The following is a 17702-nucleotide window of genomic DNA, read 5'->3' as shown; positions in this document are numbered from 1 at the left end:
AAACCACATCCCAAGTGCATTTCCTATGAGTTCTAGTTGGGGTTTCTTCCACTAATAGAGGCTTTCACAGCAACCTGAGTGCAGTATCCTTATTGATTTTTACATATTTCTTTGTCTCACCCAAATCTAATTCTACAACACTTTTTTTTAAAGTAAGTTAACTTTAACATGTTTTTTTCAAAGCATTCAAATTAGTTGTTACGGACATATAACTTTCTTTTTTGCACTCATATTTTATAGATATAAAATGAAAATAAGATTATAAGTAATTTTATGTGGTTAAAATAAAAAGTACAAAAGACACACCCAGGCTTCAGAGCAAATATAACGAACTCTCAGTAATAAGCATGCAACTCATCTTGTGGGAGCAAAAATGTGTGAGATCCCTTCAGAATAGACTACTAATCACTGGTACTTATATGTACTATAGCCATCCATCAGCATGTCTTGCTAAAGGAACAGAAAGAGCTGATTACATACCCATTCCAATTATGTATATATACATGACCTACTGAGAAGTCCTCTATTATGTAGGTTATGATTATCTGACACTTTAACTGATCATAATTGAATAAGGAAAAAGTTGCCACTTAGTATTAATCTCAGAGATTCAAGACATCACTGGAAATACATTTATTTTTTTTAAACTATGGATCACCCAAGCCATTTATATTACATAGTAGAGTAGCAGGTTTTAGAGTCTGAAGAACTGATAGGTATCCAAAATGGACCTTGTATAAAATGTCTAAGATTATTATATTGTTCCAGAACAAAAAGGAAAAGAAATTAGAACACAACTAGGATTATATTTCCAACTTTCCCAGGGACCTACAGAATAAAGTAAATTTTCTATTTTTACTTGTCTTCATCAGTTGAAGACAAAAAGAAACCATCCTAACTTTCAAAAGATAAAGGACTATACTAGCTTTCCTGTCCATTTCAGTGTCTGTGCAAGACACACTCATGTTTCAGGAAAACAAGCACTCACCTACTCAAGTAATACCTCCCAGGGGGTCTCCTTGTTCATATAAGACCACTGGAAGGCCTGGGCATAGAGTTTTCACTAATAATTAACCCCAAATCCAAAGAACCAAGTGGATGGAGATAGGGAAATGAAACCATTAGTAGACATTTATTTGAGGGCCTGCCAGGTGGATGGAATAACATTTGGGATATGGGAGTGCAGCTAATGTCACACATTTCCTGAAAATCTTATCTCATTGATAGGGCATAACCATATCTAAAATATTTGTTTAAAAACTGTGACAAGTGTGAACTTGAGTGTATCTATAGATTACCAGAGAAATAACAGTTCCACCATCCCTGGGGTTTGTAGGAATTTTTAATTTGCTTGGGGATGACATGGCTACTAAACGGATTCCCTCCTTCATTCGCCATGGTTTTGTGATCAAGAAATATTTCATACACGTATTTTGCATAAGGACCTATATGGGATGCAAGTTGATAGAAAATTTAACAGAAGAGGTAAGAATTTATACTCTAACATAAAATTTCTAACATGACATGCTATTTATCTGTTTAATACTTCTTGCTGTGCACAACATAAAATCAGTTTGTCATAACCTTAAAGCATTCTTTTGTGGTTCTGAAAGCTCCAGAATAAATTGCCATTCTTTGACTTTCTCAAGCATAAAAGTGAAAACTGAATTTTATTCCCTTGGAAAAGATGAATTACCCTAGCTTGACAGAGGGTAATTAGCATACCCAGTCCAAGTTAAGAGAATGGGTTGACAAGCACAAAGAAGACTAAGAAAACATGGGCACATTTTGCATGTGTTTTAATACATAAATGATTAAAAACATTACTATATATGCTAATTGCCACCAACTTCAACACAACCCTATTGGAAGACAATATTAAGTCATGGAAAACAGTACATCTTTAATTATTTGTCTATTCTATAAACAAGTTTAATTGGAATCTAAAAACAGCAAGGGACAAAAGCTCAGTTCATTAGGGACCAACTAACTGTAAAGGGCAGATAAAAACCTTTTGTCTGATACAGATGTACCTCCCAAGCACCATCAGAGAGCACCAGGCAGCACACTAATCAGTAATAAGAGGTGTTCTCATTATTAAGCTTATAAAGCATAAACCAGGTCACCACAAGCTTTGAAGGTACTGATCATCAATTATTTCGCTAATTGTTTGTTCTGTTTGCATGTCTCAGGGTAAAAGGAGAAAGTCACTGAAGCGAGAAAGAGACACCAATAATTGCTACCTCAGTGACAGTTGGTTTTTAGTATCTCATTATTTATGATTTGTTTTGTTGTGCATATGTGACTTTAAGTCTACTGTATTAATGTATATCCAAGAAGCCTACTGGGTAACACTTGCAAAAGAATTACACAAATTAATCAGCAAACTCAGGCATAGAATCTGCCCTGTAAAGTCCGACAAGACTGTTAATAACTCTGTGTGTGTGTGCAAATTCAAGAACCCTCACTTATGGTGCGCCCAATTTCTGCTGCTGGGGAAGTATTATGTGACATGCTGCAGCATAAAAGGCCAGTGTCATTTTGTTTTCAAGAATCAGGAGACATTCAGACTGTCCTATAAAGTTGATTAAACCTCCTAAAAGAACAACAACAACAACTTTAGGCTAGTTATTAAGTTAAAGACATGACGCAATAAAGCTGGAATATCATGGAATTCAGGAATAGAATTTAATTTTCTCAATTCTAACCATGAAGGTAAGAGGTACCTTAGGATGGAAGCATCACTTGTTAGAGCTTGGGGGGTAGGGAGGGGTCATCAGTTCAAAAAAGCAGCCTTTTTTGGCCATCTTTAAGTTGTAAAGCCACATTTATATTTATTCTTCCTTCTATTTATTACTTTTTATTAACAGATTAAATATTACCTGAAACTAACACTCTATTACTAATTACCAAGCTGAAAATTAAACAAATTCTCTAACAAAGCATGTTTTTAAATGTGTATAGAGTTGTGCATTCAGACTTTTTCAAGGTTGAGGAAACTGATGGAACTTGGTGTCTGTGTATTTAGGATGCCAAAGAAAATACTATTTTGTTTACGTCAGACTTCCAAAAAGTCGAGAAAAGAAAACTTTCCTTTGTGGAGGAGACCTTCCATTTCCTGCCCTCCCCCCAACACTGACTCAGTGCTGCAAAGAGTACAAAACTAATAAGGTCTTGCTTTTGCAGAGCTCATTTCTTTATGATAGACATCAAATTGAAGTACTTAGGTCCTGAGTAAAGAGCATTAATGGTCTCTGACCAGAAGAAATAAAAGTAAATAATTACTGTTGCACTAAATGTTAGTCAATTCCAGCAACTGGACAAAGCCCATGTCCTTCTCAATAGACTCAACTTTGTCTGAGAAAACTGTGCTGACAGGAACAAACTGATTTGAGAATATTTCTTGTCCCAAGGAAAGTAAAGCCCAAATTACCTTCTAAATAGAAAAAAGAAAAGAGGGTATTATTAAAAGATATATAGCTTCCTTACAAAATTAACATGGGGAAAGGAGTTAAGTATTTGGTAGGAGTATGGATTTCAGGTAACTGCACCTGTACTGTGGAAAATTACTCTTCAGTTATACATAGTAATTAGAGTTGTTGTTTAACCGTTATAAGAAACCTGCAGTGTGCCTGAAAGTACTTGCAACTCATGCAAAGGTTCTGTCCGTGGGGGTAGGTGAGGGAAAATGATTTGAGATATAAAGCGACGTGTCTTTATACAGTACTTAAATGATACACAGAAAGAAACTATTCAAAAATTTGTTGACCACTTATAATGTACCTAGCATTCTAACAAAATTACTGCGATTTTCATCTCATTAAAACCTTTCATTAAAAATAAAAAATGGGAGTTCCCGTCGTGGCGCAGTGGTTAACGAATCTGACTAGGAACCATGAGGTTGTGGGTTCGGTCCCTGCCCTTGCTCAGTGGGTTAACGATCCGGCGTTGCCACGAGCTGTGGTGTAGGTTGCAGACGCGGCTCGGATCCCACGTTGCTGCGGCTCTGGTGTAGGCCGGCAGCTACAGCTCCGATTCGACCCCTAGCCTGGGAACCTCCATATGCCGCAGGAGCGGCCAAAGAAATAGCAGAAAGACAAAAAATAAAAAAATAAAAAAAATAAAAAATAAAATAAAAAATGCACCTGCTAAGTGGTACTATATACTTACTAGTGGTCAATATCCCTTTAAGTTTGAGTTTGGGGACTCTGCTGAGGCTGATTTTAAAATTAGTTTTTATGAGACCAAAGTAAAGAACTTAAGTAACATCCTGGTCATAAAACAGATAGAAAGAGCACTAACTTAGTGGTTTTTAGATATTGCTTCATAGCAAACTCTATTCCTAACACTCAAGATTTCAAATGATTCAAGTGACAATGAATAGTCATGACTCGGGCAGAAATCCCTTCACTCCACTCCAATTGCCTCACTCACACCCTCAGTGGGATGGATCAATACAATTTTGAAACATCTGATTTTTGGTACACGCAGCAATTCTCTTTCATAGCATAGATGGTATTGAAACCATAATCATAACTAAAAAGAAAAAACTTTAGTAAAATACAATTAATATCATTGGGTTACAGTATCCATATTCCATGAAATCTATGAGAGGGGAGCCTATGTCTGTCTTATTTCTTCTGCATTTCTGTCATCATCATCTTCATCATTATCATTGCCAGCAACCAGAGTTCCCATGTGGTGCAGGGGAAACAAATCTGACTAGGAACCACAAGGTTGAGGGTTTGCTCCCTGGCCTTGTTCAGTGGGTTAAGGATCAGGCATTGCCATGAGCTGTGGTGTAGGCTGCAGATGTGGCTTGGATCTGGCGTTGCTGTGGCTGTGGCATAGGCTGGCAGCTACAGCTCCGGTTAGACCCCTAGCCTGGGAACCTCCATATGCTATGGGTGCAGCCCAAAAAAGACCCGAAAAAAAAATAAATCATTGCCCACAGCCATAATATAATGGATTTACCAAGCAACTGCTAGATAACTGCTGTAACAGACCTAGAATTAAGCATAAAGTTTGGTTCAGTACTTTCTAGTTTAAAAAAATTAAACCACCAAATCATAAGTATTAATACCAATTGATAAAATCTAAGTTCCATGAACTCCAGTATTTTTCTTTCATTTATACTAGTCTCAGATGAAGTGTAAACTAAATATCTATTTCTGGGAAGATTCTTTTACATTTCTCTCTCTCCTTCATAGTATCAGTGACTGAGTGACACCAAGCACCACAAGCTTCCATTTGCAAGCAGTGGGTGCCGTTAATTGTTGATACTGATGTGAAAGCCATATTGTATGCTTTTTGTTATTCTGCGGCTCATAATTGAGGTGTCCATTTTTTCTGCCTTCATTTTCTAGCCTTTCAGTGAGATGGGACGCACAATTTAGAAACAGCACCTCTCTCAGGACTAACTGTGCCTCAGAACTCCCACTGAAGTCAATAGGTGCTTTGTATACACTCAGACTGAACTCATAATGAGCAGAGTTGATGAGAATCCAGTTTTCCAAGGATGACTAGTGCTGAGGCTTCAAGGTCATTCATCATTTTCATCTGAGAAGGGAGACCCTTTATTTGCTCTCTCTTCTCAAACAGGTACACAATTAAAGGAAGAATTATTCCTCCCAGTGGCAATCACTTTATTAACAAAGGGACCGTTGAGCCCCATCCCCTCTCATTGCCAGATGGTCTGTATGCCCAAGCAATGGAAGGCAGCCTCAATGAGTATCTTACTTTTTGCCTCAAAACGGCTGGCTCTATTACTACTCTGCTGGCAAAAAGTGAAAGAAAATCTTCCGCATAGGTTTGCACTTTATTATTTAATTTTCTCTGTAAACTCTGAGTCAATAAAAACAAAAGTGGCACCTTTTAGGTTGTCCATTCAATAATTAGGCTCAAATTAACATTTTTTTAAATCCTAAAAATCCAAGATTATGAGCCCATAATTAGAATTGTCTGCTACAGTCTGGATTGAGTGGCCATTATGATAAACTAAAGGAAAAGTTTTCATCCCAGATAGCATGCTTCTTATTAACTTTCATTAAATATACTTAAATAGCACTGTGCTTATAGCAATTTGTAAGATGTATTCAACAGCTGAACTCTTTGCTTCTGACAATGTCATTAAACTTAACACTAATGAAATCCTCATTGGGTACTGAGTGTGATTAAGATGTTCTTGATGACACTTGTGGACAAAGTCCTCCCCAGTCTCAAGTGTACCATTCTTTTTCTAGGCAGTGATATAGAAAGGATGGGGAAAGTGTTTTAAGAAGAAGAGAGTATGGATAAAAATCAACAAAAGATAATTTCCATGCTAGTAATAATAGGTAGGCTACAATGCAGTAACCAACAATCCCAAATCTCAGAGATAATACGGTAAATGTTTGCATTTACACTTTATATGTGGGTTGTATTGCTCTTCTGCATGGCTGTTCTCCAAATCCTGACTCAGTGATCTGAGCAGCCTCCATCTTGTAGGTTTGCCATCCGAAATTCTTGTCTCCCAAGGTCACCAGAGGCAGGAGAGTGAGGTACAAGAGGCTTTAAAATGACCAGCAATGACACATATACTTTCCACTCGGTAGCCATCGGCTACAAGCAGTCACATGACAACAAATTCACAGAAAGGGAGGATGGAAAATGTAGGAGGCATATGGCTATTCGATGACCACTAACTAATACTACTCCATTTGCCAAATGACAAGGAGAAAGAGATGAGCTAAAATCAGGGTGAACACATGCTGGCACAAATGTGAACATTCCCCCTGATGCACTGTGCTCGGTAGGAGTCTGCCATGATGGAAAATAAAAGCACAAAGCAAACAATCAACAAAACCACCAGACATGATCCCTCTCCTCAAGGAGCTTCTTTTAAAAGTTTTGGTGTTTGAGTTCCTGAGTGCTCTATGATGGCCAGTTTAAAGAATGAGGCCAAAATAAACTGAGAGAGATAAAGGAATTAAAATAAGAAAAATCTATTGATAAAGACAGTTACAAAGCTGGAAAAAGAGAATATACAAAATTTTGAGGCAGGAAGTATATCACCATGAATCAACTGTTGGGAGAGTAAAAAGGTGAAACCAAATCAAAATAGTCAAATGACTGTTGGGAGAATAAAAAGGTGAAACCAAGTCGAAACAGTCAAATGAGATAAGCAAACTCAAGACGGCAGGGCACAGCACAGACTAGAAGCAAGAGCTTAGAACTCAGTGAATAACAACTTTATTGGATAGATTTTATTTATCTTGAGGCCACTTTTAAAAAATATAATTCTTATTCATTTTTCTTATTTGAAATAATATTTTCAGCAACAAAAATTTTTTAAAACATAGAGGAGCACAAAAATTAAAAATAACTGGAGTTCCTGTTGTGGCTCAGTGGTTAACAAACCTGACTAGTATCCATGAGGATGCGGGTTGGATCCCTGGCTTTGTACAATGGATTAAGGACCTGGCATTGGTGTGAGCTGTGGTGTAAGTCGAAGATGTGGCTGGGCTAGGATCGACGTTGCTGTGGTTGTGGTATAGGCTGGCAGCTACAGCTCTGATTCAATCCCTAGCCTGGGAACCTCCACATGCCGCGGGTGCAGCCCTAAAATGACAAAAAGAGAAAAAAAAATTAAAAATCACCCAGAATACTCTGAGATGGAAGCCATTTATGGTTTAGGAATTAAGCTCCTCTAAACATAGAAGCCATGTCTGTTCACTGAGTTTCCTTATGCTTGGCAGATAGGATCCATAAATATTCGCTGAATGACAAAATGAACTGGGTTAGATATATAATCTTCCTCAGTTTTTTTAAATTTAAAAATGGGATTATGTTATATCTGTTGATCCCAGGCACTAGCTCCAAATTTCACCCTTTTCTTATTTTCAGATTTAATCAGGGCATCCACTACATGCAATGAGAAAGTTATTTCAACAGTAGTTTGACAGACACTCAAACAATAGTCCATCATGTTTTATTGTATATTAATTTCTCTAGAGCCAAAGTCCTCTAATAGCAAGCCATCTTGTAAATTTCTGTTATATTTTCTTATTTACTCTCGGTGCTACCTGTGATTAATTCCATATAAAAACTGTCTAAAGCACTTGTCAAGTTGTGGCATATTACATATTTATCTCTTCCAATTTACGTTGAAATTTACACCTGAAGATAACTTGTTTCCCTTACCAAAAATAAGAAAAAATAAAAGGAAAAAAGTTCTCATTGGAGGTCCAATTGTGGAGCAGTGGAAACAAATCTGATTAGTATCCATGAGGATGAGGGTTCGATCCCTGGCCTCTCTCAGTGGGTCAAGGATCTGGTGCTGTCATGAGCTGTGGTGTAGGCAGCCAACGCGGCTCAGATCCACATTGCTATGGCTGTGTAGGTTGGCAGCTGTAGTTCCAATTCATCCCCTAGCCTGGGAACTTCCATATGCCTTGGGTGCAGGTGGGGCACTAAAAAGGAAAAAAAAGTTCTTATTTCCTCAGAAAAACTCATGTATTCTAACAATAATGCAAATCTACAATGGAAATTCATGGAAAGATAAAGATTACTGATATATAAACCAAAGTCTCAAGTTGGTTCTTCTAACTTATACATAATAAATGAATCCAGTTATTTAAAGGAGAAAAAAAAATATCTGAAAATATATAAGGGCAATAAATTTCATGAAATGCTGCAGGTGTTTCTCATGAGAAAAAAGATAAAGAAGCAAACTGGAAAATAAATCCCCTTGAGAAAGAAGTTGCATGTCCCAAACACTGACGAAGAAAGTATGAAACAAAATTAAAACATAAGTTTCAACAGAATTCAGTTTATTTTGTCTTCTAAATTTTACCTCCTTTAAGCAATGATACATCTATCTAAATCTCAAAGCAGAACTGTGAAACTTACTGGAAAAGGCTTCTTGAAGATATTTCTAACACAAGCAAAATCAGAGAATGTCTCAGAAAATTACACCCTTTCAAGATGAAGCAACTCCAGAGGACTAGGTTATATACTCAAACTAAATGAAACCAAAGACTTGAATTTCTCCCATTATTTTTTGTAAAAGATGATTTCATTTTACATTACTCTAGACAAGTGGGATTTGATACTCAGTTAATAATGTGATGCTATATTGTCCTTACTTTGCTGCAAACTGCTTCTTTGTCATTTTAGAATGTTTATCAATGCTATTAAAAGATTTAATCATATAACATAATGCAAAACATCCTAAATCAATATGGAACTAGATACGGTCTCTGACATTTCAAAACATTTTTCCAATATTTTTATAAGGCAAATAGTCAATAGCATCAACTCAATCATTCTGGTGAAATAACTAAATAATAGGAAAATTAAGCTCAAAGTAGTTGCTGCTGTCACTTTTAAATTTTATCTTTAATAAAACAAATTACCTAATTAATTCATGATTACATTAAAGTATTAAAGTAAAACTGATAAAATTCTTTCACATAGGGATAGGCACTGATATACTTCCACATTCTTTCATTAGAGTAAATACACGTAAGTACGGGGTTTGTCAAACAAAAAATGAGATTATATACTACATATTATTCTGCAATTATACATACATATGAGGGGGAGTGAGAACCATTTTATGGAGAATTAGAGATCTAAAACATCATTTTAATGATAGTATGATATTCTAAAAAATGGTTACAGTATAATTTATTGGATCACCTTCATGTTTCTAGATATTTAGCATTTCCAATATCTTACTATCACAAAGAATGCTGTAGTAAATATCATTATACATATACCTTTGTGCATACACACATCTTTTTCCCTTAAGTTAACTTCTTAGAAGTATAACAGTTGTGTCAAAGGGATTATCTTAGAATTTTTGATACTACTGGCAAATTTATACTTCAGAAACATGGTATTAATTCACACTTCCACCAAAAATGTAAGAGAATGTTTATTTCTTCATATTTACATTAGTTCACATTCTTCCTTTTTTAATTTTTGTCAACCTGATAACTACAGAATGTATTTCACTTTTAATCAGTGAGAAATTAAGATGCATAAATAAATTTGAAAAGAAACCTAAATCAATCACTAAAAGAACAGAACAAATAGCTGATAAAGGAGATAAAACAGAATCACAAGAAATAATCAATCTAAACAAAGGCAGAAAAAAAGGAAAAGCTACCAAAAAACAGGTAAAACAGAAAAGAAATAGCAATATGAGACAAATCTAATAACAGCAAAAGTAATATTAAATGTAAATGGTTCAAATACTCCAATTAAAAGACAGAGGTTGGAGTTCCTGCTGTGGTACAGTGGGTTAAAGATACGGCATTGTCTCTGTGACAGCATGGGTGTATTCCCCAGCCCAGTGCCCTGAGTTAAGGGTTCAGCATTACCACAGCTGTGGCATAGGTCAGAGCTGCAACTTGGATTTGACCCCTGGCCCAAGAACTGCCATATGCCACAAGTGTGCCCCCCCCCCCCCAAAAAGACAGAGGTTGCCAAACTATGTTGCTTACAGAAAACGTACTTTAATATAAAGCAACAAAGGGGTAGGCATTCCCATTGTGACTCAGCAGGTTACAAACCTGACTAGTATCCATTAGAATGTGGGTTTGATCCCTGGCTTCACTTAGTGGGTTAAGGATCCAGCATTGCCACGAGCTGTGGTGTAGGTCTCAGACATAGCTTGGATCACACATTGCTTGGCTGTGGCATAAGCCAGCAGCTGCAGCTCTGATTCAACCCCTAGCCTGGGAACTTCCATATGCCACAGTTATCGCCCTAAAAAAGAAAAAAAAAAAAAGAAACAAAGGATTAAAAATAAAAGAATTGAAAATGACATACCATACTGACACTAGCCCAAAAAAACCTGAAGTGTGAGTTCCCTTGTGGTGCACTGGGCTAAGAATCCAGCATTGTTACTGCCATGGTACAGGTTCAATCCCTGGCCTGGGAACTTCTGCATGCTGCAGATACAGCCCCCCCCCCAAAAAAAAGCACCAATTCTACATGAACTCTTACAGAAAAATTAAAAGAGGGGGGCATTTTCCAATTCAGTCTATGAAGGCAACCTCATTCTCATTCCAAAACCAGAAGAAGACATTATAGGAAAAGAAAATCACAGACCAACATCCTTCATGATTGTAGAGCAAAAGTCCCCAAAGTGTTAACAAATCAAATACAAAAATATAAACATGAATAATATATCACAACCAAGTATGATTTATTTCAGAAATTCAAGTTGGTTTAACTTAAATTTGATTTAAATTCAAATTGATTTAACATTCAAAATCAACCAAGGCAAGTAACCAAATTAACAGATTAAAAAAGAAACACCAAATCATCATCTCAATAGAAGCATTTGCATTTGACAAAACCCAACATCCATTCATGACAAAAACTCTCAGCAAACTAGGAATAGAAGGAAACTTCCTCTACCTGATAAAAGACATATACATTAAAAGCTACAACTAACATATTTTACAGTGAAATGCTTCCTGCTTTCTTCCTAAGATCAAGAATGAGAGAGAATGTCTGCTCCAATGACTTCTATTCAACTTGGTCCAGGAAGTCCTAAACAGTGCAATGAGATATGAAAAAAAAAAATTAAAAATGGCTGAGTAGTATTCCATTGTGTATACACACCACATCTTCCTAATCCAATTGTCTGTTAATGGACATTTGGGTTGTTTCCATGTCTTGGCTATTGTGAATAGAGCTGCAATGAACATGCAAGTGCATGTGAAAGCATGCAGATTAGAAAGGTATAAGTAAAACCTTATTTATTTGCAGATGTCATGACTGTCTACATAGGAAATCCTAGGAAAATTTCCAAAGAGGCAACCAATAAATGAGTTTAGAAGGATTTGAAGATGTAAAGTCAGTAATCAAAAACAAACTGTATTGCTATATACCAGTAACAGACAAATGGGAATTAAAATTAAATCAATTTTAAAAATACTCTTTATGTAAAAAATATGAGGAGGTCCCACTGTAGTTCAGGGAGTTAAGAACATGACATTGCATCCATGAGGATGTGGGTTCAATGCCTGGTCTCAGTACGCTAAGGATCTAGGGTTGCCACAGGCTGTGGTGTAGATCAAGATGCAGCTCAGATCCGTGTTGCTGTGGCTGTGGTATAGGTGGCAGCTGCAGCTCCAATTCAACCCCCAGCCTGGGAACTTCCATATGCAGCAGGTGTGGCCATAAATTTTTTTTTAATTTTAATATAAATATTTTTTACAAATAAAAAAATATGAAAGAGATGTATTTAGACTAAAGATGTATAAGACCTATACAAGAAAAAGTAGAAAACAGTGATGAGAGAATTTAAAGAAGTCCTAAATATATGGAGAGATATGCTGCATTCTGTTCAAAAGACTCATTGCTATGATGTCAGTTCTTCCCAAACTGATCTACAGGTTTAGATCCAACCCTCATCCTCATGGATACTAGTAGGGTTTGTTACTCCTGAGCCACAGTGGGAACTCCCTTCATCTTGTTTTTGGCCCCGTTCACAGCATGTGGAAGTTCCCAGGCCAGTATTTGAACCCATGTCACAGCAACAACCCAAACTACTGCAGTGACAAGGCCAGATCTTTAAAGTGCTGTGCCGTAAGAGTTCCAATTTTTTTCATCTTTAATGAACTTATGACACTCTCTTCTCCTACACGTTTAGTTAATTTTCTCAGACCCTTAAGATGATTACACAGTGGCCTCTCATACTCTTAGAAGATGCATGCAGAGAAAAACAATTCTGTGTTACAATAATCGAGAAGTCCAAGGGGATCTGGTCCAAGATGCTCACATATTAAGTTTAATTTCAGTAACTGCCTTAAAGATTTATAACCAAGCTTGTGTTTAATAAGCATCAGGATAAAAAGGAAAAATTCTCTCTCCTGTCAAATTCTTTTGCTAGATCTGTTCAACAATTAACTGGAGCAATAGAATCCTGATATTACATTTTCTGGGTAACGAGGCAAATAAATGGAGAAACACATAGTATGAAAGAGGAACCTAATGGACAAACATACACAGATGATAAACAGTTGAAAGCTAGCTGCTGCATACTTAAAAAAAAAAAGAATAGTGTTAAGTTTAACACTTTTAAGTAAAACGTCAGAAAAGACTAACAAAAGTGAAAGAAAAAAATTACTGGAGGTTAGTGTAGCAGAAAATTTGCTTAGACATTTTCACCATTACTCTTATGAGTTGTAGATAGTCTCTGAGGTGTGAATCTCATTTCTCCTTACATTGAGGCCACCCCTTACAGGCCACCAATTAACATGTCTTTCCAATGGTTCACTCCATGCCTACATCCGGTTTGTTAAAGAATTTATTCAAAGAATATTTAATAATTCTTAAATGAACATCACTGTCATAAAAGTACACTTCAGCAACTTTTTGAGAGTGGCTTGTTTTTCTAGCAAGTTATATCTATTATAATAATTATTACTAATGAGAATAATGGCTACCTTTTATTGAATAGCTACTACATTCTAGGCACTATGCTCACCACTCAATCCTCTCTAATTTCTCATAGTGACTAGTACTGCCTGCCTTTTACAGATGAAGAAAGTAAGGGTTTCTCTGCTCAGAGCATATCATTTCCATTGCCTGGGGTTTAGAACACTTCTTGCAGTGCCATGTTCCTGCTACGAAGTTGGCCCGGATGTCTCCTGCATTCTTTTTCCTGAGAGATGGCGGTAACAGAAAGTTGCCTTTGTAAGTAGGAAATAAGTAGGTGCCATTAGGCTATCGAAACAAGCACACTTCATTAAAAGGAGCACTAGACAGTTTCTTTCTTTTTCTTTTCTTTTTTTTTGGTCTTTTTTGCTATTTCTTTGGGCTGCTCCCGCGGCATATGGAAGTTCCCAGGCTAGGGGTCGAATCAGAGCTGTAGCCACTGGCCTACACCAGAGCCACAGCAACACGGGATTCGAGCCGCATCTGCAACCTACACCACAGCTCACGGCAATGCCGGATCGTTAATCCACTGAGCAAGGTCAGGGACCGAACCCGCAATCTCATGGTTCCTAGTCGGATTCGTTAACCACTGCGCCACGACGGGAACTCCTAGACAGTTTCTTATCAACAGAAAATGTTAATATCCTTCTGACTTTTTGACTACATTTAAACCATTCTATGTCTTATAAAGTTTCCAGGATGAATCTGCCCTGAGTTGGTCATCAATTAATACTTATTAAAAAGACCACAGTCTCTGCTTTCTGGCAGAGTATGATGTGGGGATGGATTTTTTTCACTGTTGATACACTAACAGAAATTAATGCAAGCACCCAGGTAGAAAGAACATGAAGACAGAAGAATGTAAGAGTAGAAGAGTAATAAGAACAAAACTGACTTTGTTGCTTTCTGTGTTAATAAGAAAGCCCCATTTATTCACACTGGAGAAGTAGAGACCTATTTCTGAGTTCCTTACTCCTAATTTTGCCCAGTCTTGTCAAGAGACACTTCTTATTATCCCCTACTTTCTAGTTCCATGTATTTTCTTTTAAATGGCATTTTCCAATTTCAAAAAGTTAATAAATCCCTCCACTTCTCATGCTGATAGAAATCTAAGCCAGAACAAAATTTATCAACTCTGTTTGTCAGCAAAAGATGGTATAGGCCATCACTTGTAGAGAACTATTCAGGATTTATGAACAAAAGGAGTCATAAACAACTTTTTGGAACTGTACCCTTTAGCAAGATTTTTGTTGCAACTGAAAAATCCACCTTTAAAAAAAAATTCAGATAGCCCAAGAGATACTCATTCCTTCTAATTGCTTTCTCTGATTAACTAAATGCTTCAAGAGATTAGGGTTCTTGTCTTCCTTCCTTCCTTCTTTCCTTTATTTTTCTTTTTTTCTGGAATGCCCACCAGACTGATTCCAAAAGGAGAGAAGACCCTTCAGCCTTCAGTGGGATTTCTCTACAAGACAGTCAGTTCTGGCTGCCATAGTGACCAGAGTAGGGTTAGCAAGTGAGGGGTGGCAATGTTTAAGTTTGACCAGAGACTTCAACAAGTCATTTGCACCAAGATTAGAATTAAAAGAAATTAGTCTGAGGAGTTCCCGTTGTGGCTCAGCAGGTTTTGAACCCAACTAGTATCCATGAGGATGTGGGTTCAATTCCTAGCCTCTCTCAGTGGGTTAAGAATCCAGCATTGCCATGAGCTGTGGTGTAGGTCACAGACATGGCTCAGATCATGTGATCGTGAGGTGCAACTCTGATTCAACACCTAGGCCTGGGATCTTCCGTATGCCACTGGCGTGGCCCTAAAAAGTGGAAAGAAAAAAACTGAGACCCTTCCAAATCTGCAATAATAGACTCACTTTCTGTTTGCTATGGTATAGCTTTCTGGCCACAGTCTTTCCCAGAAATGCAGAATTGACCTTTTAAAGACAGGTCACTATATTCTGCAGTTACTTGCAACTATTTCAGCTGCCTGGCTCTTAAAATCTAACTACCAAACAATCTCACCTTTCAGCAGACATGATGTAAAAGCTGTGGAAATGCTTTGTTGTACCTACCACATTGTTAAAGAGGCATGTGAAAGAAACTGTGGGATGTGAAAGAAATACTGGGTGAGAAACAGGCAAAAAGAAAACCTGAAGCCAGGTATCACTTGCACCACTCGCCGCCAAAGCTGTGGGTGCTGAGAGCATTATTGTTTAAGCTCTCTGAAGGGGATATGGGAGCAGAAAGCACAACATCCCCAAGTTGTTACTTTGTCACAACTTTACAGAATACATAAGCACTTCAGTAAATACACAGATTTTTTTTGCAAACTGTAAATCATCTGTGAGCCACCACTGTTCAACTAATTACAGCAAGAAGCTGTGCTCATTAGCTGTTCTCATCTGGCTCACTGCACGACCTAAATAGTCCGTAAATGAGCCGGCAATTATTGCTGTATTACCACTACCAGCTCTGCTCACATCAAAATATCTCCACCAAATGTTACGCCTGTTGGTATTATCAGGTTAGAAATTTCATAAACATATTGAAGCAGTTAATTGGGAGATTATTAAAAAAAATGTGAAAATAGAATCATCAGTGAAAGAGTTTTCATCAAACCCCAGATAGGCGGCTCCACCTATAGACAAGAACTTCGGAATGCAAGCATCTGGCGGGATACCATCGCCTGCTTCTAAACAAGACTGGAAAATGAAGAAAGTAATGGAAATTTACTCAGATTGAAAAGAAGGAAAGTGAACCATGCATATTCTTACGCCACCTAAAAATGGTCTCTTGACTTGGTCAAAATATAACCAAAGCATATGTTCACAGGCCCAGGGCCCAAAAGAACCAGGGCCAAACAGAAAAGCAAACTGTAATGTTTATAAAATTTCATTTTTTCCAGTTCCATCACATGGCATGTACAGAAGAACGAGAATTTCTTATAAGTTGGGTCAATTTATTTTTAAACAAAACATTTACATACATGGTAATGGTGAAAAGAAGCAATAAAATTATAACTTTGAAGAACAATTTTCTGACATCTTCAAATATTTTAGAAGAATCTATAACATCAAATGATTAACTGTATTCTTATTTATTCATTAAAGTTTTCTTTTAGCTTCATCCTGCTTATTGTGGATATTGGAAAGTAATTCCTTTTTTAAAACATGCCAAAACTCATGTATTATAGTCACTTAAATTCACCCAATCTCAACAGACCCAATTTAATGAGATCCTATTATGATCATTTTTGTTACAAAAATGGGGGGCCTTTGATACTGTGAGCACATTATCTCGTTTTTGATGATTACTACATCAGATTCATCATTGATTACAATCATGAAAAATATAGAAGGAATAAAGAAAAAGCTAAAAGCTATGGGTGTTTTGATTATATTGGCTTCCTCCTACCTACCATCAAAGGGGAGATAAATAAATATTTCACTTGATTCTTGATTTTTGTAATAGTGGCATACATACAAGGTAGGAGCTGTCTCTAAGGGACTGAATATTGTTATCCATCTAGACAAGGTTGGTGTCACAACGTGGCCTATCTCATACAAACTATGTGGTAGACTTTGGACAGGACGCATGACAGAGTCAGTCATTAATGACATGTACTGAAAGATGTTTTCATGATGAAGAAACTGACTATAACATAGAGAGGCAATCCTTCCTATTTACCAACTAAGTTGACCTCAAAAGGCAAGAAAATATGCATCATATTTTTCAACTCTTTCCAACTTCTAAAATATATGAAGAATTCTTCAAATCTGGTCAGTGAGTATCTGTTTTTTCATGAATTACTTAAAGTTTTCTAGAAAGCCAAAACATTCCTCAAGCTATAGGTATTAGGCTATAGAAACAACACTGCTCCACTCCACCCCCCATTCCTGCTGGAAACTTCATCAATTTCAAATTAATTGCAAGAGTAGTTTTTCCCTTTTCCTTTCTTCCCTAAGGTCCTTTTTAGAAAAACAACCAACTTCCCTGCCTATCTCCTCTGACAGACTTGCCTTTAAAGTGAGCCCACAGAACAATAAGATCAGCATCATCTGTGAGCTTGTTAGATATATAGTATATTGGGCCTCATCCCATCCTACTGAATCAGACATTGGTCTAGGAAAAGGTCTATTATGAGCCAAGTGTTTCTTCCCTGAAAGAGAGGGGAGTCAAAGCAGTGTCCAGCAATGCAGAATCAAAGACTGAGCAAAATAAACACATGGTTTTGACTGTTTTGCTATTACCAAAATAAATAAATAAAT

General features: G+C 36.9%; 1 protein-coding gene across 1 annotated transcript in view; it reads right to left on the bottom strand.

The window, feature by feature from the left end:
- Nucleotides 1–11175: 11175 nt before the first annotated feature.
- Nucleotides 11176–17702, bottom strand: part of LOC146401685 (uncharacterized) — a 223172-nt gene continuing 216645 nt past the window's right edge. Inside the window, exon 5 of the mRNA XM_084970558.1 lies at nucleotides 11176–11547. The gene's annotated coding sequence lies outside the window, so the exon portion shown is untranslated. The remainder of the gene's footprint in view (nucleotides 11548–17702) is intronic.

The sequence above is a fragment of the Sus scrofa genome, chromosome 7 (genome assembly GCF_054392235.1).
Source record: "Sus scrofa isolate SSC_HxYL_T2T_F1_AM1 chromosome 7, Sscrofa_HxYL_maternal_Yorkshire_Landrace_v2.0, whole genome shotgun sequence".
NCBI lineage: Eukaryota > Metazoa > Chordata > Mammalia > Artiodactyla > Suidae > Sus > Sus scrofa.
The sequence above is the reverse complement of the archived record's forward strand: the minus strand, read 5'-3'. Positions and strand labels throughout refer to the sequence as shown.